Here is a 22,682-nt window from a genome sequence, read left to right on the forward strand (position 1 = left end):
ATTATTCGTAATATTCCAGTGGGATGTTACTCCTCAGGTCACAGGGGGTTAATACCCTGAGACAGTATTCCTCATATTCCAGGGCGGTGATACTCCTAAAGTCACAGGGTGTGTACCCCCTGTGATATTATTTGTCCTATTCTAGGGGGACGTTACTCCTAATGTCACAGGGAGGTACACCCTGTGATATTATTCATAGTATACGAGAGGGATATTAGTACTAATGTCACAATGCGTGTACACCTTGTGATATTATTCATAATATCCTAATATCACAGGGGGTGTGTTCCCTGTGATATTATTCCTAATATCCTAGACGGATATTGTTCCTAACATCACAGGCTGTGTACACCTTGTCATATCATTCATAATATCCTAAAACTACGTTATTCCTCATGTCACAGGGGGTGTTCACCCTGTGATATTATTCGTAATAGTTTTGTGGGATGTTACTCCTAATGCCACATGGGGTGTACACAGAGTCACACAGTGATATGACCTGTAATATTCTATGGAAATATTACTCGTAAATCACAGGGGCTGTACCTCCTGTGATATTATTCTTCCTATTCTAGGGGAATGTTACTACTGTTGTCACAGGGGGTGTACACCCTGTGATATTACTCGTCATATCCTAGCGGGATGTTACTACCAATGTCACAATGCGTGTACACCCTGTGATATTATTTGTAATATCCTAAAGAGATGTTACTACTAAGGTCACAATGCATGTACACCCTCTGATATTATTCGTTATATCCTCGGGGGATGTTACTCCTAATGTCACATGGGGTGTACTCCCTGTGATATTATTCGTAATATCCTAGGGGGATGTTACTTTTAATGTCACCGGGGGTGTATATCATGCGTATTCAATGTCTGTGATACTATTCCTAATATCCAAGGGGCATGTTCCTCCTAATGTCACATGGGGTGTTCACCATGTGTGTACACCTGCTGTTATATTATTCATAATATCCTAGGGGAATGTTACTCCTGATGGCACAGGAGGTGTACACCATGTGTGTAAACCGCCTGTGTCATTATTCATAATATCCTAGGGGGATGTTTCTTTTAATGTCACAAAGGGTGTACAAAATGTCACAGAAGGTGTACAGCTTGTGACATTATCTGTAATACCCTAGAAGGATGTTACTCCTAATATGTCACAGGGGTTTACACCCTTTGATATTATTTGTAATCTCATAGAGAGATATTACTTCAAATATCACAGTGGATGTACACACATAGTGTATACCCTGTGATATTATTCATAATATCCTAGGGAGGTACAACTCCTGGTATCACAGTGCGTGTACCCCGTGTGTGTACACCCTTGATATTAGTCGTAATATCCAGGGTAAATATTACTCCTAATATCACACAGTGTGCACACCCTGTGATATTTTTCATGATATTTAAGGGACATACTGCTTCTAATATCACAGTGGGTGTACCGCATGTGTGTATACTCTGTGACAGTATATTTTATATCCTAGGGAGGTATTACTCCTAATATCACAGTGGGTGTTCACCCTGTGATATCATTCTTATTTGACCTTGCTGCCTTTTTTAACCCACACTACAAAAGGAATGGAACAGATAAGAAGATATTGAGATTAGACAGTGCTGCCGTGCGGCCGCCGCAAGACACTTTTAATATCCCTGTTTCCCAGGCTATAGATAAAGGGGTTAAGCATGGAAGTGACCGCCGTGTACATCACTGCAGCCACTGCACCCTTTCTGGGGGAAGATGACACATCTGAACTGAGGTACCCTCCAACGCCTGTTCCATAAAATCAGCAAACAACTGACAGGTGAGACCCACAGGTGGAGAAGGCTTTATACTTCCCACCTGATGAAGAAACCCTCAGAATGGAGGAAACAATTTTATAGTAAGAGAAAAGGGTCCCCAAGATGGGAAGAAAACCAAATATGGCAGCAGGGAAATACATGATTATGTTATTGATGAAGGTGTCACAACGGCAAGATGGGGGAGTTGAGAAGGGTCACAGAAGAAATTAGGAATTTCCACCTCCTTGAAGCAGGTCATTAGTAAGGCAATCAAGTTGTGCAGCTGGGAGTCCAAAAGACTGAGAAAAAAAAAAAGACAGCAAAAGTAGGAAGCCACAGAAACATGGGTTCATGATGGCTGAATGATATAGAGGGTGACAGATGGCTACAAACTGGTCATAGGCCATCACACTCAGGAGCATGTCTCTCTTCCATGCCTCCAAAAATGGCAAAGAGAGACTTCTGAGTCAGGCAGCCTGCATAGGAGATGACTCTGCTGTGAGACTGGATGTCCACAGTCATCTGGGGGACCGTGGTGGAGGTGAAACCGATGTCAGGCAAGGACAGGTTGGAGAGGAAGAAGTACATGGAGGTGTGGAGGTGGGAGTCAGGGCTCACGGCCGGATGATGAGCAGGTTCCCCAGCACCGTGACCAGGCACATGGACAGGAACAGTCCAGCGAGGACTGGCTGCAGTTCTGGATCCTCTGAGGGTTCTAGGAGGAGGAATATAGAGACATCTGTTAGATTCTGTGGGTCTGTATAGTTTGGACAACTTTCGCCTAGAAAAGAGCGTTGAGAAATCAGAAACAAGTAAACCAACACCCAGCATTGTGTCTGCATTTTGGATACAAGCAATTCACAAGTAATGTTTACAGATTCCAGAGCAATCCACACTCAGGAATATTTTGCAGTTCTGACAAAATCAATTGTCTTATAATGCTTTCATCATTGATTCTGTGTTATTCACTTCTTGCTGTACACACCTGCCTTAGAGACACTAGATTCAAGAATGTTCCAAGAACCAGATCATCATATATAACAAATTCATAATTGCTAGAAAATACAGCCTATCTTTTCCGAAGAAAAATATGTAATAAAACCATTCTCTTCACTTTAAGAAAAAGGTTATCCTAACTAAAGGAAATTAAGAACTCAAATATTTTTTATTCTAATAGATTGATACAAATTCCCTTGATTTAGAACATTTATAAACACTGCATAACAGCTGAGACCATGCCATCTGGAAATGAACTTAAAGTTGATAGTTCATAAGCAGAAAATTCTTCCACATGCCAGTTAGGTCCTAGTGATTTCATCATTATGTTTTCTGACTTTTCTCCTTCAAAAGAGTAATTGCTTACTCAAATCGGTGGGTCTTGTTTTAAAATTCATGTAAGCTATAACTCCTGTCCTTAGCTTAGGTGGACTTAGAGTTTTCATCAGAAAGTTTGGCCAAACGCGGTGGCTCACGCCTGTAATCCCAGCACTTTGGGAGGCCTAGGAGGGCAGATCACGAGGTCATGAGATCAAGACCATCCTAGCCAACATGGTGAAACCCCGCCTCTACTAAAAATACAAAAACTTCACCCGGTATGGCGGAGGGCACCTGTAGTCCCAGCTACTCAGGAGGCTGAGGCAGGAGAATGGCTTGAACCTGGGAGGCAGAGGCTACAGTGAGCTGAGATCACACCACTGCACTCCAGCCTGGGCAACAAGAGCAAAACTCTGTCTCAAAAAACAAAAAACAAAAAGAATCACGTAAGTCGAAGTCACACTGATGACAGCCAATTTTTGTGAACCAAGGAAGTGTCAATTCAATAATTCACATAGATGTTTACTTTTGCTGTCTCCTATGTGCCAAGCAAGATGTAGGCTCTGGGGAGTCAGAAACAAAAGAGACTCACTTGTTCCTCTCACAATACTCAGTACTTACTGAGATAAGGACAAAATAAAATGTCCTGTCTGGAATGCAGGGAAACCAGAACTTCAGGTCAGGGGATATTTCCATTGAATTGTATGGAGTTTAAGCTTAAAATATTAACGAATGTATCTAAAATTCACTTTACCTTTACTTTATGCATCCATCATAGAGATCATGCAGCGGGCGCCCACGATCGGTTTAATCATCACTCACTTCCATTGGATCAACTAGAAATCAACTCAGACGAGAGTGCTGAGTCTCAGAGGATGGACATCTCACCCCTTGCCATACAGATAAGTAGAAAGGGTGGTATTCAAAATTAATGGCCAGACTCTAAGTCCCAGATACTATACTTCATGGTCTTCCAACTCTCAAAAAGTTGTGGGGTTTTGTTTTTGTTTTTTTGAGACGGAGTCTCATTCTGTTGCCCAGGCTGGAAGTGCAGTGGAGTGATCTCAGCTCATTGCAACCTCCGCATCCCAGGTTCAAGCTATTCTCCTGCCTCAGCCTGCTGAGTAGCTGAGATTACAGGTGCCCGCCACTATGCCCGACTAATTTTTTTCTATTTTTAGTAGAGACGGGGTTTCACCATGTTGGCCAGGCTGGTCTCGAACACCTGAGCTTGTGATTCGCCTGCCTCAGCCTCCCAAAGTGCTGGGATTACAGGCGTGAGCCACCGCGCCCAGCTTCAAAAAGTTTAAAGCAGAGCTCAGAGGTCTTAACCACAGGTACATCTGAGGAGCATTTTTGAAACGGTTTCCAGCTTCCTCAACAGGAACGGAAGCCAAACTCCGAATTTATGACTCCTTTGAGGAAGTCGAGAGCTGTAAGGAAAGCCAGGAACGGGGCAAGGGAGAGATACATCCCGAATGATCCTGTGCCAATTCTTTCTGGAATCTTTGATGTGATCTCAGCTGCCCTTTCTATACTTGACACAGTGATTGTGGCACCCACTGGTCTAGCTGTGGTCTACAAGGAACCCCCAAAGGGAAGGGCACAGTGAGGAGGGGCATCGGCCTGAGTGACAAGGATTTGAGAGGGCAGGTTGGATGCAGGGAGAGGACTGGCCAAATGCCATGTGTCTGGACTTAGGCTGCCTGGTTCAAACTGGACTTCACCCTTTTTGACTTCATGATCTGGTACAAGTTATATGAAAATGCGTTGCTCCTTTTCTAGTCTGTAAAATAATAATGAAATGTGCACTAATAACTGGGAGACTACGCAGAGGAAATGAAACAAGCTGCATAGACCACAGAGCTCAGAGCCTGGCCTTTAGGAAGCCCTCAGTAAGGGTTCATGATGCCATGGTGTCTGTCATCATCCTCTTTATCCTCATCATCACCTTCATAATCTTTTTATTGTTCTTAGGGAATAGTTTAGAGGGACTCATTCCCTGCTATCATGGGTGAGATGTCTATGAAAAGGACAACCAGTGGGGGAGGAAAGCAAAATTTTGAATAAGATTTCTGAGACCCCCCCCCCACACCATAACCAAGAACAGAAACTCCACAGTCTGCTGAGCCGACAGTTTGCACGTTGGTCTCCTCCCATCTGCCCACTGCACTCTCCTGTTTTTTTCCTGAGGATGAGGATACAAAACAAGGCTCCCAACCATCCCTCAGCACTCACTGAACTGCCCTTCCCCTCTGCTGGGCCATGACCACGGAGAACAGGTCCACTGTTCTCCCTGCGTGGTGCACGATGGAGGCTCAGACTCCGTCCTCAAGGCTGGCAAGAAGACAGGGTGAGACATGAGCCTCCTGATACAGGTGACGGGTGTGGAGCCCACAGGACTGGAACCTCACACTGCAGGGCTGGAGGCACAGACTATTTACTACTCTATGGCCTGGGGGGCTCAAGGCACAGAGCTCCTCATTAGCCAAAGTCGCCCAAGTTCCCCAACCTTTAAGGATTTCCTCATAATAATGCAAGAAGAAGAAGAGAAAAGTGAGTGTCCATAGAAGCTTTGGGGCTCTTCCTCTAATCAGGAGAAAGCTGGTGTGTATTATTCACTTCTTTCTTTTCTTTTTAAAGATCCAACTGCTTTAATTTTAATCTTTCATTATGGGAAAATATACCACATATAAATATTAAAAATTATAAATATATATTATTTCATATAGAATGGCCAGTATAAACATTTACAATTTCCACTGTTTTTCAGTTTACAGTTTAATGACATTAAGTACATTCACATTGTTGAGCAACCATCACCGCCATCATCTCCAGAACAGTTTTATCTTTCAAAATGGAAATTGCATCCATTAACCAAACTCTCCATTCCTCTCTCTCGCCCACCCCTGGGGGCCACCATTCTAGTTTGCAACTCTATGAGTTTAACTACTCTAGACCCTTGATATAAGTGGAATCATACCGTGTTTATTTATTTATTTATTTATTTTTTGGAGACAGTCTTTCTCTGTCGCCCAGGCCGGAGTGCAGTGTTGTGATCTCAGCTCACTGCAACCTCCACAAGTTCAAGCGATTCTTGTGTCTCAGTCTCCCGAGTAGCTGGGATTACAGGCGTGTGCCACCACACCCAGCTAATTTTTGTATTTTTAATAGAGACAAGCTTTCACCATATTGGCCAGGCTGGTCTCGAACTCCTGACCTTAAGTGATCTGCCTGCCTCAGCCTCCCAAAGTGCTGGGGTTACAGGTGCAAGCCACTGAGTCTGGTTGTGTTTATCCTTTTCAGATTTATTCATTTCACTGACGATAATGTCTTCAAGGTTCATCCATGTTGCAGCCTGTGTCAGAAGTGCCTGTCTGTTTTGTTTTTTGGTTTTGTTTTTTTTTTTTTTTTTTGGTTTTATTTCATTTTGTGTTCACATGGAGTCTCACTCTGTCACACAGGCTGGAGTGCAGTGGCACAATCTGGGCTCACTGCAACCTCCGCCTCCCGGGTTCAAGCGATTCTTGTGCCTCAGCCTCCCGAGTAGCTGGGACTATAGGCACACGCCACCACGCTTGTCTAATTTTTTGCATTTTCAGTAGAGACAGGATTTCACCAAATGGCCAGGCTGGTCTTGAACTCCTGACCTCAGGTGATCCTCCCACCTCGGTCTTCCAAGATGCTGGGATTACAGGCGTGAGCCACCGCACCGGCCAGAAGTGCCTGCCTTTTTAGGGCTGAATAGTCTTCCATTGTATGAATGCACTGCAGCGTGTTTTTTCATTCATCTGTCCACGAACCCTTGGCTTGCTTCCACATCTTGGCTGTTGTGAATAATGCTGCTATGAATATGGGTGTACAAATATCTCTTCCACTCCTGGCTTCTAATTCTTTTTGGTAGGAACCCACAAGTGCAACTGCGGGAACATCTGATGATTCTGTTTCTAATTTTTCCAGTACACGCCATACTATTTTCCCTGTTCCTTCATGGTTTTACATTCCCTCCAATCATATTCGAGCATTCCTACTTCCCTCTAGTTTCACCAATGCTTGTTTGTTTATCATATCCATCCTAATGTGTGGTATCACATTATTGGTTTGATTTGTGCTTCCCTATGATTAGTGATTTGAACATCACTTTAGATGTTTATTGGCCATTGCTATATCTTCTTTAGGGACACGTCTACTCGAATCTTCTGACCATTGTTAATGGGATGCTTTGGGTTTCTTGTTGTTTAGTTCTGGCTGTTCTTTATATATGATGGATATCAGCCTCTTTTCAGATATATGATTTGCAAATATTTTTCCTAATCCACGGGTTATCTTTTCACTCAGTTCACAGTGTTTTTTGATGCACAAAAGTGCCTGTCATTTAGATGTAATCCAAGGAATCTAATTTTCTTTTGTTGCCTATGCTTTTGGTGTCACATCCCAGAAAGCGTTGCCCAATCTGATGTCATGAAAGTGTGGCCAATGTTTTCTTTTAGGCATATTATACTTTTAGCACTTGGGGTGAGGTCTTTGATCCAGTTTGTGTTAATTTTTGCACCTGGTGTGACATAGGCTCCACCTTCATTCTTCTGCATGTGGAGATCAAGTTTCTCCAACACCATTTCTTGAAAAGGCTGCTTTTCCACCAATGAACTTTCTTAGCACTCGTGTTAAAAATCATTTGAACATATAGGTGAGAAGTTATTTCTGGGCTCAAAAACAAACAAACAGCAAGAGACAACAGATAAAGATACAGCATGGGCCGAGCGCAGTTGCTCACGCCTGTAATCCCAGCACTTTGGGAGGCCGAGGTGGGCGGATCACCTGAGGTCAGGAGTTCAAGACCAGCCTGACCGACAGGGAGAAACCCCCGTCTCTACTAAAAATACAACATTAGCTGGGCGTGCTGGCACATGCCTGTAATCCCAGCTACTCGGGAGGTGGAGGCAGGAGAATCGCTTGAACCCAGGAGGCAGAGGTTGCGGTGAGCCAAGATTGCACCATTACACTCCAGCCTGGGCAACAAGAGCGAAACTCCATCTCAAAACAAAAAAAAACAAAAAAAATATGATTTCAAGAGCAGAAAGAGAAGAGCTTAAAAACCAGCATAATGAGAAAGTTAGGAAGCTTCTTACCAAAGCGTCTGGAAATATGCAAGAAATTCTTGTGAGTTAAATTTTCATACTGTACTATCAAACACTAGAACTCACTTATTCCATCTTTCTGTATTTTGGGACCCAATTATCCACTTCTCTTCATTCCCCATCCCACCCCTTTTCTTCCTAGCGTCTGCTAACCCCCTTTATACTCTCCACCTTCCTGAGATTCCTTTTGTGTGTAGGTGTGTGATGGAGTCTCTTTCTGTTGCCCAGGTTGGAGTATACAGGCACAATCCGGGCTCACTGCAACCTCCGCCTCCCGAGTTCAAGTGCTTCTTGGGCCTCAGCCTTCCGAGTAGCTGAGACTACAGGCACACGTCACCACACCCGGCTAATCTTTTGTGTTTTTAGTAGAGACGGGGTTTCACTATGTTGGCCAGGAGGGTTTCGAACTCCTGGCCTCAAGTGATCCGTGCGACTCGGCCTCCCAAAGTGCTGGGATTAGAGGCCTGAGCCACCACACCTGGCCAAGATTTTCTTTTTTGTTCCTATGTATAAGTAAGGACATGTAATATTTGTCATGCTGTGCCTGGCTTATTTCACTTAATATACAGACCTGCAGTCTCATCCATTTTTTTCTGCAGTGGAGAGGATTTTATTCCTTTTTAGGCTGAATAACACTTCATTGTTTGTGTATACCATAGTTTCTTAATTGAAACAAATTTCTAAAAAGCAAATATTTTTTAAATGTCTTGGAATGTGAAACTTTAGGGATACTGTGCCCATTTTATTCTTTTCTACTTCCCATTTTATGTATATGCAAGTGTATGTAATAAAGCAGCAATCAATGTGTGTATCAATCTATAACTTCAACAAATGTAAAATGAAAATGTTAAGTGGTGGCTGGGCGCGGTCACTCACGCCTGTAATCCCAGCACTTTGGGGGGCCGAAGTGGGTGGATCACCTGAGGTCGGGAGTTCAAGACCAGCCTGACCAATATGGAGAAACACTGTCTCTACTAAAAATACAAAAAAAGAAAAAAAAAAATAGCTGGGCGCGGTAGCGCATGCCTGTAATCCCAGCTACTCAGAAGGCTGAGACAGGAGAATCGCTTGAATACGGGAGGCAGAGGTTGCAGTGAGCCGAGATTGTGCCATTGCACTCCAGCCTGGGCAACAAGAGTGAAACTCTGCCTCAAAAAAAAAAAAAAAGAAAGAAAGAAAATATTATTCCCGTTATCGCAGGGGGTGTTCACCCCAATGATATTGTTTTCTAATATCCAGGGAAGGAGAGTATGATATTACTCCCAATATCACAGGGGGTGTACACCTTTTTGTGATATTGTGTCTAATATCCAAGGAAACAGAGGATGATATTACTCCCAATATCGCAGAGGGTGGACATCCCCCTGGAATATTGTTCCTAATATCCCAATGGGGAGAGGATGATATTACTCCCCATATCGAAGGAAATGTACACCACCCCTGTGATATTGTTCCTGATATCCAGAGAGGAAAAGAATGATATTACTCCCAACAGCGTAGGAAATGTATACCCGCGCTGTGATATTTTTCCCAGTATCCAGGGGGGGAGAGGATCATATTACTTCCAATATCACAGGGTATGTACACCCCCTGTTATCTTGTTGCTAACATCCAGGTTTGGGGAGGATGACATTACTCCCAATATCGCAGGGGAAGTACACAACCCCCCCGTGACCTTGTTAGTAATTTCCTGGGTGGAGAGGATGATATTACTCCCAATATCACCAGGGTGTACACCCCACTGTGATATTTTTCTAAATATTCAGGGCAGGAGAGGATAATATTACTCCCAATATCGCAGAAGGTGTACATCCCTCCTGTGATATTGTTCATAGTATCCAGGGAAAAAGAGGATGATACTTTCAAAATAGCCGGGGTTTTCCACGACCCCCATGCCATGATGTTGTTCCTAATATCCAGGTGGGCAAAGCATCATATTACTCCAAATATCGCAGGTAGTATACAACCAACCCCCTTGTAATGTTGTTCCTAATATCCAGGGAAGGAGGGAATGATATCACCACCAATATCGCACCAGCTGTACAACCCACTGTGATTTCGTTTCTGAAAACCGTGGAGGAGAGGATATTACTTTCTATATCGCAAGGATGTACACCCCCCACCCCGTGATACTGTTCCTAATATCCAGAGGGCGAGAGGATGATATTGCTCCTAATATCACAGGGGGTTTTACACCAATATCCCAGGAGGTGGACACCCCCCTGTGATGTTGTTCCTAATATCCAGGGGGAGAGAGGATGATATTACTCCCAATATCGCAGGGGATGTAAACCACCCGTGATATTACTTCTAATATCCAGGCAGAGAGAGGAAGATATTACTCCCAATATCGCAGCAGGTGTACAACCCCCGTGATTTGGTTTTTAACATCCAGGGGGCACAGGATGATATTACTACTCATGTTGCAGGGAGTGTACACACCCCTGTGAAACTCTTCCTAATATCCAGAGGGCGACAAGATGATATTACTCCCAATATCGCAGGGGGTGCACACATCCCTGTGAAACTCTTCCTCATATCCAGAGGGAGAGAGGATGATACTACTCCCAATATTGCAGGGGGTGTACACAGCCTGTGATACTCTTCCTAATATCCAGAGGGAGAGAGGATGATATTACTCCCAGTATCGCAGGGGGTGTACACAACCCTGTGATATTGTTCCTAATATCCAGAGCGAAAGAGGATGATATGACTCTCAATATCGCAGAGGGTGTACACCCCTCCTCTAATATTGTTCTTAATACCCTGGGAGGGAGAGGATAAGATTACGTTGAATATCGCAGGGAATGTACACCCTCCCCCTCTGATACCCTTCCTAATATCCAAGGGAAGAGAGGATAATTTTACTCCCAATATCGCAGAGGCAGTACACCCCCCCCCCCGTGATATTGTTCCTAATATCCAAGCGGGGAGAGGATGATACTTCTCCCAATATCGCAGGGGTGTTCACATCCCCGGTTACATTTTTCCTAATATCTAGGGGAGAGACAATTAGATGACAGCAAATGTCGCAGGGTCTGTACATCCCTTCCTGATATTGTTCCTAATATCCAGCGGGGAAGAGGATGATATCAAACATCAAAGAGGGTGTATGCCTCCCCTACGATATTGTTCTTAATATTCATGAGGGGAGATGATAATATTACTCCAAATATTGCAGGGGTTGTTCACACCCCCTGTGATATTGTTTCTAATATCCGGGGGGGAGAAAATAATATTACTTCCAATATTGCAGGTGGTGTATACCCCACCTGAAATATTGCACCGAATATCCAAAGAGGGAGAGGATGGTATTAATACCAATATCGAAGTGTGTGTACACGCCCCTTGTGACATGGTTTTTAATATCCAGGGGGCGGGAGGATGATATTAGTCCCAACATCACAGAGGGTGTACACTACCCCTGTGATATTGTCCCTAACTTCCAGAGGGGAGAGGATGATATCACTCCCAATATCTCAGAAGTTGTACATCCCCCGTGACATTGTTCGTCATATCCAGGGACGCACAGGATGACATTCCATTGAATTTCGCGACAGGCGTACACGCACACTGTGATATTGTTCCTAATATCCAAGAAGGGAGAGGATGATACTTCTCCCAATAAAGCAGTGGGTGTATGTTACCCCTATGTTATTGTCTCTAATATCCGGGGGCGGGGGCGGGGGAGAGGATAACATTCCTTCGAATTTGGCAGGTGGTTTGATGCCCCTTGTGGTATTGTTTTTAATATCCAGCGGGGAAGAAAATACTACTACTCTCTATATCACAAGAAATGTACATCCCCCCTCTGATATTGCTACTAATATCCAGGGGTAGAGAGAATGATGTTACTCCCAATATCGTCAAAGTGTCCATCCCCGCTTTGGTATTGTTCTTAATATACGGACGGCAAGTATCATATGACTCCCATATGGAAGGGGGAATACACGCCCCTGTGATATTGTTCCCAGTATGCAGTGGAGGAGAGAATGATATTACTCCCAATATCGCAGGAGGTGTACACCCCTCTGTGATCTTGTTCATAAGGTTCAATAGAAAAGATGATCTTACTGGAAATATTGTAAATACACTGTGTGTCCACAGTGGCTGCTAACATGCAGGGAGGGACGGGGGTTGATATCACTCTGCGCATCAGCGGGGAGTGTCCACACCCCAGCGATGTGGCTCGTACTATCCATGGGGAAGGGGGGTAGATATTACTCCCTGCATCACTGGGGGTGTCCACCCCCCTGCAATGTGGCTCGTAATATCGGGGGGGGGGGTGATATTTCTCCCCGCATCGCGGGGGTCGCCCGCCCCCCTGCGATGTGTATCGTAATATCCAGGGAAAGAGAGGGGGGTGATAGTACTCCCCGCATCGTGGCGGAGCCTATGACAGGTCGGGATACTATACACCCCCTGGGATATTGGGAGCAATATCATACTCTTCCCCCCTGAATATTAGGAACAATATCATGGAGGGGGTGTTCACCCTCTGCCATATTGTGAGTCATGTCATTTTCTCTACCCCGGACATCAGGAACAATATCACAGGAGTGGTCTACAACCCCTGCGAAATTGGGAGATATATCTTCCTCTCCACCTTTGGATATTAGGGACAATATCACAGGGGAGGTCTACACCTTCTGGATTATTGGGATTAATACCGTCCTCTCCCCGCCTGGATATTAGCAATAAGATCACAGAAGGGATGTACACCCAGTGCGATATTTGCAGTAATGTCGTCGTCTACCCCTGGCTATTAGGAACAACATCACAGGGTGGTGTACATTTTCTGCGATATTGTGAGGAATGTCGCAATATTACGTATCGCAATTAATAATATCAATTATTAATTGATATAAATTATCAATATTAATAACTGATAATATAATTTTTAAAATCACTACCGATAATAATGACAATATTCAATAGTTATACTGACGATAACAATAAATTATTAATATTAATTATTAATAATGCCTGATATTAATAACCGGTACTGATCTTATTCATCAGAAAACAGTAATATTAGCTCCTAATAATTACTATTAATGTTAATAATCCAAAAACTTTTTATTATCAATTATTTCTTAATATTAATATTGGTAATTAATATTAATGTTAATAATAAATGAGTAATAATTAATACTAATATTACTCCTAATACCACAGTGGGTGTACACCCACCTGTGATATTGTTCCTGATGTCCAGGGAGGGAGAGAGCATGGTATTACTTTCAATATCGCAGTAGGTGTACACCCACCCGGTGATATTGACCCGAATATAATATCCAGGGGGTGGAGTATGACGTTACTCCCAATATAGCAGTGGGTGTACATCCACCCGGTGATATTGCTTCTAATATTCACGGAAGAAGAGAATGCTATTACTCCCAGTATCGCAGGAAGTGTACACCCCTTCTGTGGTATTGTTCCTAACATCCGGAGGGGGAGAGGGAGATATTACTCCCAATATTGCAGGCTGTGTACAGCCACCCTGTGATATTATTCCTAATAGCCAGGAAGGGAGAGGACGATAAAACTCCCCATACAACAGGAGGTGTACACCCACCACGGGATATTATTCCCAATATCCATGGAGAGGAGAGGCTGATATTACTCCCAATATCGCCAGGGGTGTACATCCATTCTGTGACATTGTTCTTAATATTCAAAGGCGGAGAGGTTGATATTACTCCCAATATCACAGAAAGTGTACAAACCCATGTGATATTGTTCCTAGTATCCAGAAGAAGAGAAGATGATACCACCCCCCATATCGCAGGAGGTGTACACCCACTCTGTGATATTTTTCCTAATATGCAGGACAGGAGAGGATAATATTCTTCTTAACAGTGCAGGGTGTGTACAGCCCCCTGTGATATTGTCCTTAATATTCCAAGGCAGAGAGGATGATGTTACTCCCAATACCGCAGAAAATGTACACCACCCCAGTGATATTGTTCCCATGATCCAGGAGAGAAGAGGATGATATTACTTTCAATATCGCATGGGGTGGACACACCCCCAGTGATATTGTTCCTAATTTCAACGTGGGAGAGGATGATACAACACCCAATGCCGCTGAGGGTAGAAACACTCCTGTGATATTGTTCTTAATATCCAGGGGGAACAGGATGCTATTACTGCAAATACTGCAGAGGATATACACCCGTCTGTGATATAGTTGGTAATTTCCAGAGGTGGAGAAGACATTACTGACAATAACGTAAACACGCTATGGGACCACCGTGGATCATAATATCCAGCGGGGGAGAGGGGGGTGATATTACTCCCCGAATCGCGGGGGGCGCCCGCCCCCCTGCGATGTGGATCGTAATATCCAGTGGGGGAGGGGGGGAGATGTTACTCCCCGCATCGCGGGGGGCGCCCGACCCCCTGCGATGTGGATCGTAATATCCAGCGGTGGGGAGACCAAGGAGCGTGGATCACTTGAGCCCAGGAGTTCAAGAACAGCCTGGGCAACATAGCGACATCCCATTTCTACAAAAAAAAAAAATTTTAATTAAGTGGGTGTGATGGCACATGCCTGTAGTCCCAGCTACTCCAGAGGCTGAGGCAGGAGGATCGCTTGAGCCCAGAAGGCGGAGGTTGCAGTGAGCGGAGATCACACCACTGCACTCCAGCCTAGGTGACAGAGTAAGATTCCATCTCAAAAAAAAAAAAAAACCAGGGGGCAGGGGTGTAGGGTGGGCAGTCTATGTTCCCTCTCCTTGAATCTGGACTGGCCTTGTGACCTGCTTTGACCATTGGTCATATTATAGCAGAAGGTCATCAACTAACTTCTTGGGACCTAGCACCATGTGAATACGCTCAAGCTAGACTTTAAAATGAGAGACCCAGAGGAGAGACAGAAGCTCCACTAAATCCAAAGAACACCTAGATGATCAACAACAGAGGAAGCAAGGACAGCAAAGGGCACTGCAGAGGCCAAGAGGTGAGAGCACAGCAGGAGGGAGGAGCAATGAATGGTCAGCCACAAGTGTGTTTGGAGGCCAAGCCATACCTTGACCAACATCCCAGGGGGTACAGAGGCGCAGGTTACCTGGATGTGCATGGAAGAGTTTCCCTCTTTGAGTGAGCCTTAACCCAACAAGAACAAAGCTTTGTGTTGGCCGGGCACAGTGGCTCAGGCCTGTAATCCCAGCACTTTGGGAGGCCAAGGCAGGCAGATCACCTGAGGTCAGGAGTTCGAGACCAGCCTGGCAAACATGATGAAACCCTGTCTCTACTAAAAATACACACCAAAAAAATTAGCTGGCCATGGTGGCACACGTCTGTAGTCCCAGCTACTCGGGAGGCTGAAGCAGAATTGCTTGAACCCGGGAGGCAGAGGTTGCAGTGAACTGAGACTGTGCTGCCACTGCACTCCAGCCTGGGTGACAGAGAAAGATGCCGTCTCAAAAAAAAAAAAAAATCAAAAACTTCATAGGAATTGTTCAAGTTAGATTTTTCTTTTTTTCTTTTTCTTTTTTTTTTTTTTCCGGAGATGGAGTCTTGCTCTGTCACCCAGGCTGGAGTGCAGTGGTGCAATCTCAGCTCACTGCAACCTACGCCTTCCAAGTTCAAGCAATTCTCGTGCCTCAGCCTCCCGAGTAGCTGGGATTACAGGCACCCACTACCACACCCGGCTAATTCTTCTATTTTTTGTAGAGACAGGGTTTCACCATGTTGGCCAGGCTGTTCTCAAAATTCTGACCTCAGGTGATCCACCTGCCTCGGCCTCCCAAAGTGCTGGGATTACAGGCGTGAGCCACCATGCCCCACCCGGCCAGATTTTTCCAAAAGGGTTGCTTTTGTTGAATGATAATCCAATTGAATAAAGAATCTGTCCATTTCTATTATGTTAGTCCGGCAATAGAGCCGACCTGACAATCTTCAGCCATAACCACAGAAGCCAGCATTACAACCCAGAAGCTAAAGTTCCAAATGTATAACATGATAAAAACATATCAAGATAAGCTTGATTAATTTAGTAAAACATTACCAGTCTCTCGGCCAATACAGCCAACTTCCCAGCAGAGACAGCGAGTCAGGCCTTTAGGCTCCCTGGGTTTGGCCCCGAATCCCCATACCTCAGCCAACGGCGCAGCCTACTGACCCCAGTCTCTGGGTCAGTTCATTTTAGACAACAGGGTTGCCGGGCTGCCACAGAGATCAGCAAACAAAATAGTCCACCTGCAAGGAACAGGCCTTCCTTGTGACAACCGTGCTACAGGAAAACCAGCCAAGTTGCCGGAACCACAGAGTACAACAAAGTTTGGGTAAAATAGTTGTGGCAAAAATGAAATTCTGGGGCTACATTTCCATCCTGTATGAAACTATTGAACATCCTTGGCCAACACTCTCTGTAGAGATTTGTTTTATGTAAGTTGTAGTTCCAAAATGTGTGGGGTTTTTTGTTTGTTGTTGTTGTTGTTGTTGTTGAGATAGGGTCTCGCTCTGTCGCTAGGCTGGAGTGCAGTGGTGAGATCTCAACTCACTACACCCACTGCCTCCCGGGTTCAAGTGATTCTCCTGCCTCAACCTCTCGAGTAGCTGGGACTACAGCTGTGCACCGCCGCACCACGCCAGTCTAATTTTTTCTTTATTTTTTTTTTGTATTGTAGTAGAGACGGGGTTTCACCGTGTTAGCCAGGATGGTCTCGATATCCTGACCTCGTGATCTGCCCGCCTCGACCTCCCAAAGTGCTGGGATTACAGGCATGAGCCGCCATGCCCAGCCCAAAATGTGTTTTTTCTAAATCACTGTTTAAAAGAGTTTTTTAAAAAACTACTTTACTAAAAAAAAGTAAATTTAAATTTAGTAACATGGCATTACAATCCTTGGGAATAAAATTAATTTTATGCTGTTGTCCTGACAAAGCAAAGGAAATGCATCTGAAGTGGCATGGTTTGGTTTGGTTTGGTTTTTTTCTAAAATTGTTCTACTCTTCCAAAGGGAAGGTTTTAGAATGTTTCCCAAAGCATGAATGTTGGAATGGTGGTCCCATGAGATGCTCCTCTAAAAAAAGAAGGAGGTGAAAGAATTATTTGGCCAAATCTGCTTTGAAATCCTCTCCCTTTTAGATTCATCCTAATATTGGCATAGTAATGCCTCTTTAAAGAACTACAATAAAGAAGCCTGTTTATCTTTGCTTAACACAGAATCCTCAAGTTATTAACCACCTTTTTTCAAGTAACACCCATAAAAGTCCCTTGGCGCTAGAGGACCTTGGAACCCACTGAAAGAAACACCGCCTTGGTCTCTGGGGGAGGAGAAGTGCGACATAACTCCCTGCTTTCTGACAAATGGTTTTGAAATATTCATCATTTCTCTCAAATGACAAAGGATGAAATATTGTTTCTACTTTTAATTCATTTCCCCTACAACTCTTGTAACGTTTGGTTTGTAACAAAGACATTTTAAACAAAAAGATACATTCAAAATTGGGAACCAGCAGGCAGCAAAGGGTTCCATTCACCAGCCAGCTGTGCCTTTGAAGTGGTTGAGTCTGTTCCCAATGTTTTCATAGCCTTTGGAACGCCCTCCCAGGTACAAGAGCATGCCGTTCAAATTTTCAACCAATTACGTGGCCGTGTCACTCTCCACCCCGCCTGCACACTGGGAGAAAACGCAAATCCATGAAGGTGGTATTTAAAGAATTGACAGCCTTGAAAACATTTTGGAATTATTGGATTTCCTCACAAAACTTCATTATTGCTAAATCCAAAAGATGAGCCTGACAATATCTGTAAGTCTACCAACTGTCCTCCTTAAACTTTGCTGTTAACACTTCCCTAAATCTTCTGTTCACGCCAGCAGCATATCATATGACCAACTCCAATGTGCCTCCATCAGATTCTGGGACATTTCTGGGAGTTCATACATTTTTGTTTGAGAAAGTTAAGGAGCTATCATACATCTACAGTTCCACCCTCCTCCCCACTCTATGATCAAAGGAAAAATTTAAGGGGCAGTTCCACTTGTTCAATAACATTCAATAACATATTTCTCCATGGTCCTCCATGTGCAGTGCAAAACAGCAGAAATCCCCATCCTAACAGAGCTGGCATTTGAGCAGATGGCTCGGGCAGGGAAGTTCCCAGCGAATATAGTGTCTCTTATCATGCAAACCGGTCCAAGAAGCAGACACATCCACCTTGAGCCAGATTTATTTGCAAGGAATGGGTTCAAAGTCATGAAAAGAGGAGAGTTCACATAGACTCAATTTCAACAAAAAGTAGCTCTCATAGGGGTGAATGGGTTTAGGTTGCTCAAGAAGAGAGAGATTCCAAAGATGGAGCTTGAGTTGAAGCCCCCAGGAGCTCCCCCTGCAGAAAGAGCAGAGGCTCAGGCTGAGGACAGCTCCCTGAATGGCCACCTGAAACCTGAAATCCGTGATGGGAACGCAGAGGGGACCATGGAGCAAAAACGCCAGGGAACTCTATATGGTGGAAAGGAGATAGCCAGATGTGGTGGCACACCCCTGTAGTCCCAGCTACTGGGGAGGCTGAGATAGGAGGATCACTTGAGCCCAGGAGTTTGAGACTAGAATGAGCCATGATTGTGCCACTGCACTCCAGCCTGGTGAAAGAGTGATACCCTGTTTTCATAAGAAAAAAATAACAAAAACAAAAACAAGAAAGGAGAGAGTTGGCTAAGCTTTATCACCTTTGTGGGTTTGGAACCCTTACTTGATCCTTCACTAAAGTACTTCTTGGGCGTCCAGTGAGGTTCAGTGTGTATTGAGAGGATGGTGAGGATGGCAGCCAGGCGTGGGACGTGTATTCAAGAAGAAGCTGCCCCACTCGCTGGCCATGTATGGATTTCCAGCCAACAAGCATTTCCAACCACCTATGGATTTCCAACAACTGAGAACTCATGAGACTGGCTGCCCGGTCTTTCCTCTCTGCCAGAGCATGAAGAGGCCTCCATCATTTCAGGTTGACGCTCTGGTTCGAGCAGAGCACACTCTTCAGTGGCTTCCTGAGAAAATGTGCAAGACAAGTCCATTTTCTGGCTCTCCATGGAAGACCCACTTCACCTGCAGCCTCTCTGTGTTCTCATCAGTACTCCCTGCTCACTCACCGCAGCCGCAGCTCCCTGGGCCTCCCCATGGTTCCCCGACCACAGCAGGCGCGCTCCTTCCTCTGGGTCTCAGCACTTGTTCCGTGGCCTGGAGTGCTTCCCCCCCGCTCCCTCCCCACTCTCTCTATTGCCCATTCTCATTCAGGTCTTTGCTCTAATAACACTTTCTTGGCCGGGCGCAGTGGCTCACACCTGTAATCCCAACACTTTGGGAGGCTGAGGCAGATGGGTCACTTGAGTTCAGGAGTTCGAGACCAGCCTGACTCAGCCTGCCCAACATGGTGAAACTCCGTCTCTACCAAAAATATAAAAAATTAGCCAGGTGTGGTGGTCGCGTGCCTGTAATCCCAGCTACTCAGGAGGCTGAGGCAGGAGAATCGCTTGAACCTGGGAGGTGGAGGTTGTAGTGAGCCAAGATCACACCATCACACTTCAGCCTTGGCAACAGAGCAATTCTCTGTCTCAAAAATAAACAAACAAACAAACAAACAAACAACACCTTCTTGGCGACACTTACCCTGATGATTCCATTTAAAATTCCAGCCTTTCCCCTGCTCTCTCCATGCACCCTCCCTGCTTTGCTTTGCTCCATAGGTTGAACTGTGTCCCCCCCAAAAAAGACGTGCTAAAGTTCTAACCCTGAGTACTTCAGGATGTGACCTTATTTGGAAGTAGGATCATTGCAGATGTAATTAGTTAAATTAAGATGAGGTCATACTGAACTGGGGTGGGCCCCCAAATCCAAAAGGACTGGTGTCTTCATAAGAAATTTGGAGACAGAGACGCGGGAAGAACACCATGTGATGGGACAGAGCTGGGCTGTGCAGCTGCAAGCCAAGGGACACCAGATATTGCCGGCCACCACCACCGGTCACCACCGGAAGCGAGGCGGAGGCAAGGACGGATTCTCCTGCAGGTTTTTGTTTTGTTTTGTTTTGTTTTTTTGAAGGCGGGGGTCTTGCTCTGTTGCCCGGTTTGGAGTGCATGGCACAATCATGGCTCACTGCAGCCTCAACCTTCCAGGCTCAAGTAAGTCTCTTGTCTCAGCCTCCAGAGTAGCTGGCATGCACCACCATGCCCGGCTAATTTTTTAATGTTTTTGTAGAGATGGGGAAGGGGGTCTCACTGTGTTGCCCAGGCTGGTCTTCAATTCCTGCACTCAAGTGATCCTCCTACCTCAACCTTCCAAAGTGCTGGGATTATGGGTGTGAGCCGCCCCACCCGACCCCCCTACAGGTTTCAGAGGGAGCATGGCCCTGCCAGCACCTGGGTTTCCTACTTCTGGCCTCCAGAACTATCAGAGAATAAATGTCTGCTGTTTCAAGCCACCCAGCTTGTGGTATTTGTTATGGCAGCCCCAGGAGCTAATACACCATCTGACAGGCTCTATTTTTAAATTGTGTACTTTATCATCTGTCTCACATCACAAGAAAGCAGGCAGCACAGGGGCAGGGAATTCCACCGGTTTTGTTCCCTTGGTGCCTGGAGCAGTGCCTGGCACACAGTACAAGCTTTACAAGCAGCGGCGGCTGGATGAGTGAGGGGTGAATGGTTGGAGCCTAGCACTCCTCCACGGCCACTGAAGACTCGGTGCCTGGCAGAGGGGTGGGCACAGCATCCTCAAAGGCCCAGAAGACTGGAGATGGTGGAGCACGTGAGGGACAGTAGTGAGAGATACAGGAGCAGGGAATCAAGAGGGCAGCAGTTTGGGGGGCCACAGGAAGATGCCATCCTATGAGCAGTGGACATCACATTGAGGGAGTGTGAAACAGGGACCAGACAGTGTGGCCAGACAGAACGCGCCTCTGCTGAAGACGACTCTGACAACAGTGTGGAGGATGGGTGGGCTGAGAAGCCCCAAGGGACACAGGGACCAGGTGCAAGGCGAGGTGGCGGCCGGGGACATGAAACGAAGCTTTCCGTCAGGCAGAAGGGACCATATTTGGTGACGCACTGGCTGTGGAGGGGAATCGGGGACAGCTGCTGGGGTGGAGAAACCATCCTCTAAGATGCAGAACCTGCCAGGGAGACGGCTCCTGAGGGAAGAACCTGGCTGTGGGTGTGCTCTGGCACCTTCCACAGTCCTTCCCCATCCGCACTAGCCTCTTGGTGTCCCTTCAGACACGCCAGGCTCATTCCCACCCCAGGAGCTTCCCGCCCCTCTGGCAGGAACACTGTGCCCCAGATCTTCCCTGGCTGAAGTCACCTCACAGGCCAGGTCTCAGCTCAAGTGTCACCTCCTTGGAGAGGCTTTCCCTGGCCACCTTCACGAAAGTCTCCCACAGGTTTCCATCCCGTCACTCTGCTGTCTTTCCGTTGCAGCACAATCACTCTCTGCAGGCACCTCATGCATTTGCTTACAGGTACACTGAAGGGCCCTTCCCACCAGCAAGTGCGCAGGCTCTGTGGGACAGCGACCCCTCTGTCTCATGTACAACACATTCTCCAGTGCCTGGGACAGTAGCTGCTCAATAAATCTCTGTAGAATGGGTGGGCAGATTAACATGGCATTCAGGGGCCAGGTTAGGCTGGAGCTGCTGATTTCAGAGCCACGGGCCGAGAGGTGGCGATTTTCATCCAGGGAAGGGCAGGGAGCCCAGGGGAAGATCTAGGAGAGAGCCCAGAGGAACTTGGTGTTGGGACAGGAAAGAGGAAACCCTGGTACAAGACTCTCAAGGAGAGACGGGAGATGCCCCAAGGGCAGGCCTAGGAGCTGAGGGAGTCTGGATTCAACCCGGCAGGCGCTCCAGAGCCCCGGCGCCCAGACACTAAGGTGCGCTTCATCTCATTTGAGTGTTGCCAAGTGGGCATGATCACTATCTCATTTTCCTAAGGATGGAGAGGATTTAACTCACACAGCAAGTGGCAGACTCGGGGGGAAGACCCAGCAGTGTTCTTCTGGAATCCAAAGTCTCATCCTTTCCTGTTGATGGCACCGAGCTTCTTCGGGAACTGCCACAGGAGCAGGAGGAGATCTGTGAGAAGGGGTCAGCCACAGCAGATGTGGCCAGGAGAGCAGCCGCTGGAGCAACCACCCAGGGGATCTGACGACCTGGCCGTCAGCTTAGCCGGGTGGAGGCCAGGCTGGAGGCCAGGCTGAAGAGGATGGAGACATAAACAGGAGGCAAGGAAGTGGGGACGGCAAGCGTGGGTAACTTTGGAGAAGTTTGGCTGTAAAGGCAAGTGAGACATAGGATAGTAACCGGAGGCGGCAGTGGGTGCAAAGAGCGCTATTTTAAGGTGGCAGAAACCGGAGTATGCTTGGACGTGACAGCCAGCAGAGGAGCAACTGAAGAATCGAGTTAAGGAGGAAGCGGGGTGGCTCAGCACCGGGATGG

General features: G+C 46.0%; 1 protein-coding gene and 1 pseudogene across 1 annotated transcript in view; both read right to left on the reverse strand.

Moving 5' to 3' along the window:
• Positions 1-1,619: 1,619 nt before the first annotated feature.
• Positions 1,620-2,625, reverse strand: LOC134807562 (olfactory receptor 7E24-like; annotated as a pseudogene).
• SMIM41 (small integral membrane protein 41) overlaps positions 1,946-22,682 on the reverse strand; it is a 30,317-nt gene continuing 9,580 nt past the window's right edge. Inside the window, exon 2 of the mRNA XM_054663310.2 lies at positions 1,946-2,509. The gene's annotated coding sequence lies outside the window, so the exon portion shown is untranslated. The remainder of the gene's footprint in view (positions 2,510-22,682) is intronic.

The sequence above is a fragment of the Pan troglodytes genome, chromosome 10, assembly GCF_028858775.2.
Source record: "Pan troglodytes isolate AG18354 chromosome 10, NHGRI_mPanTro3-v2.0_pri, whole genome shotgun sequence".
NCBI classification, from domain to species: Eukaryota; Metazoa; Chordata; class Mammalia; order Primates; family Hominidae; genus Pan; species Pan troglodytes.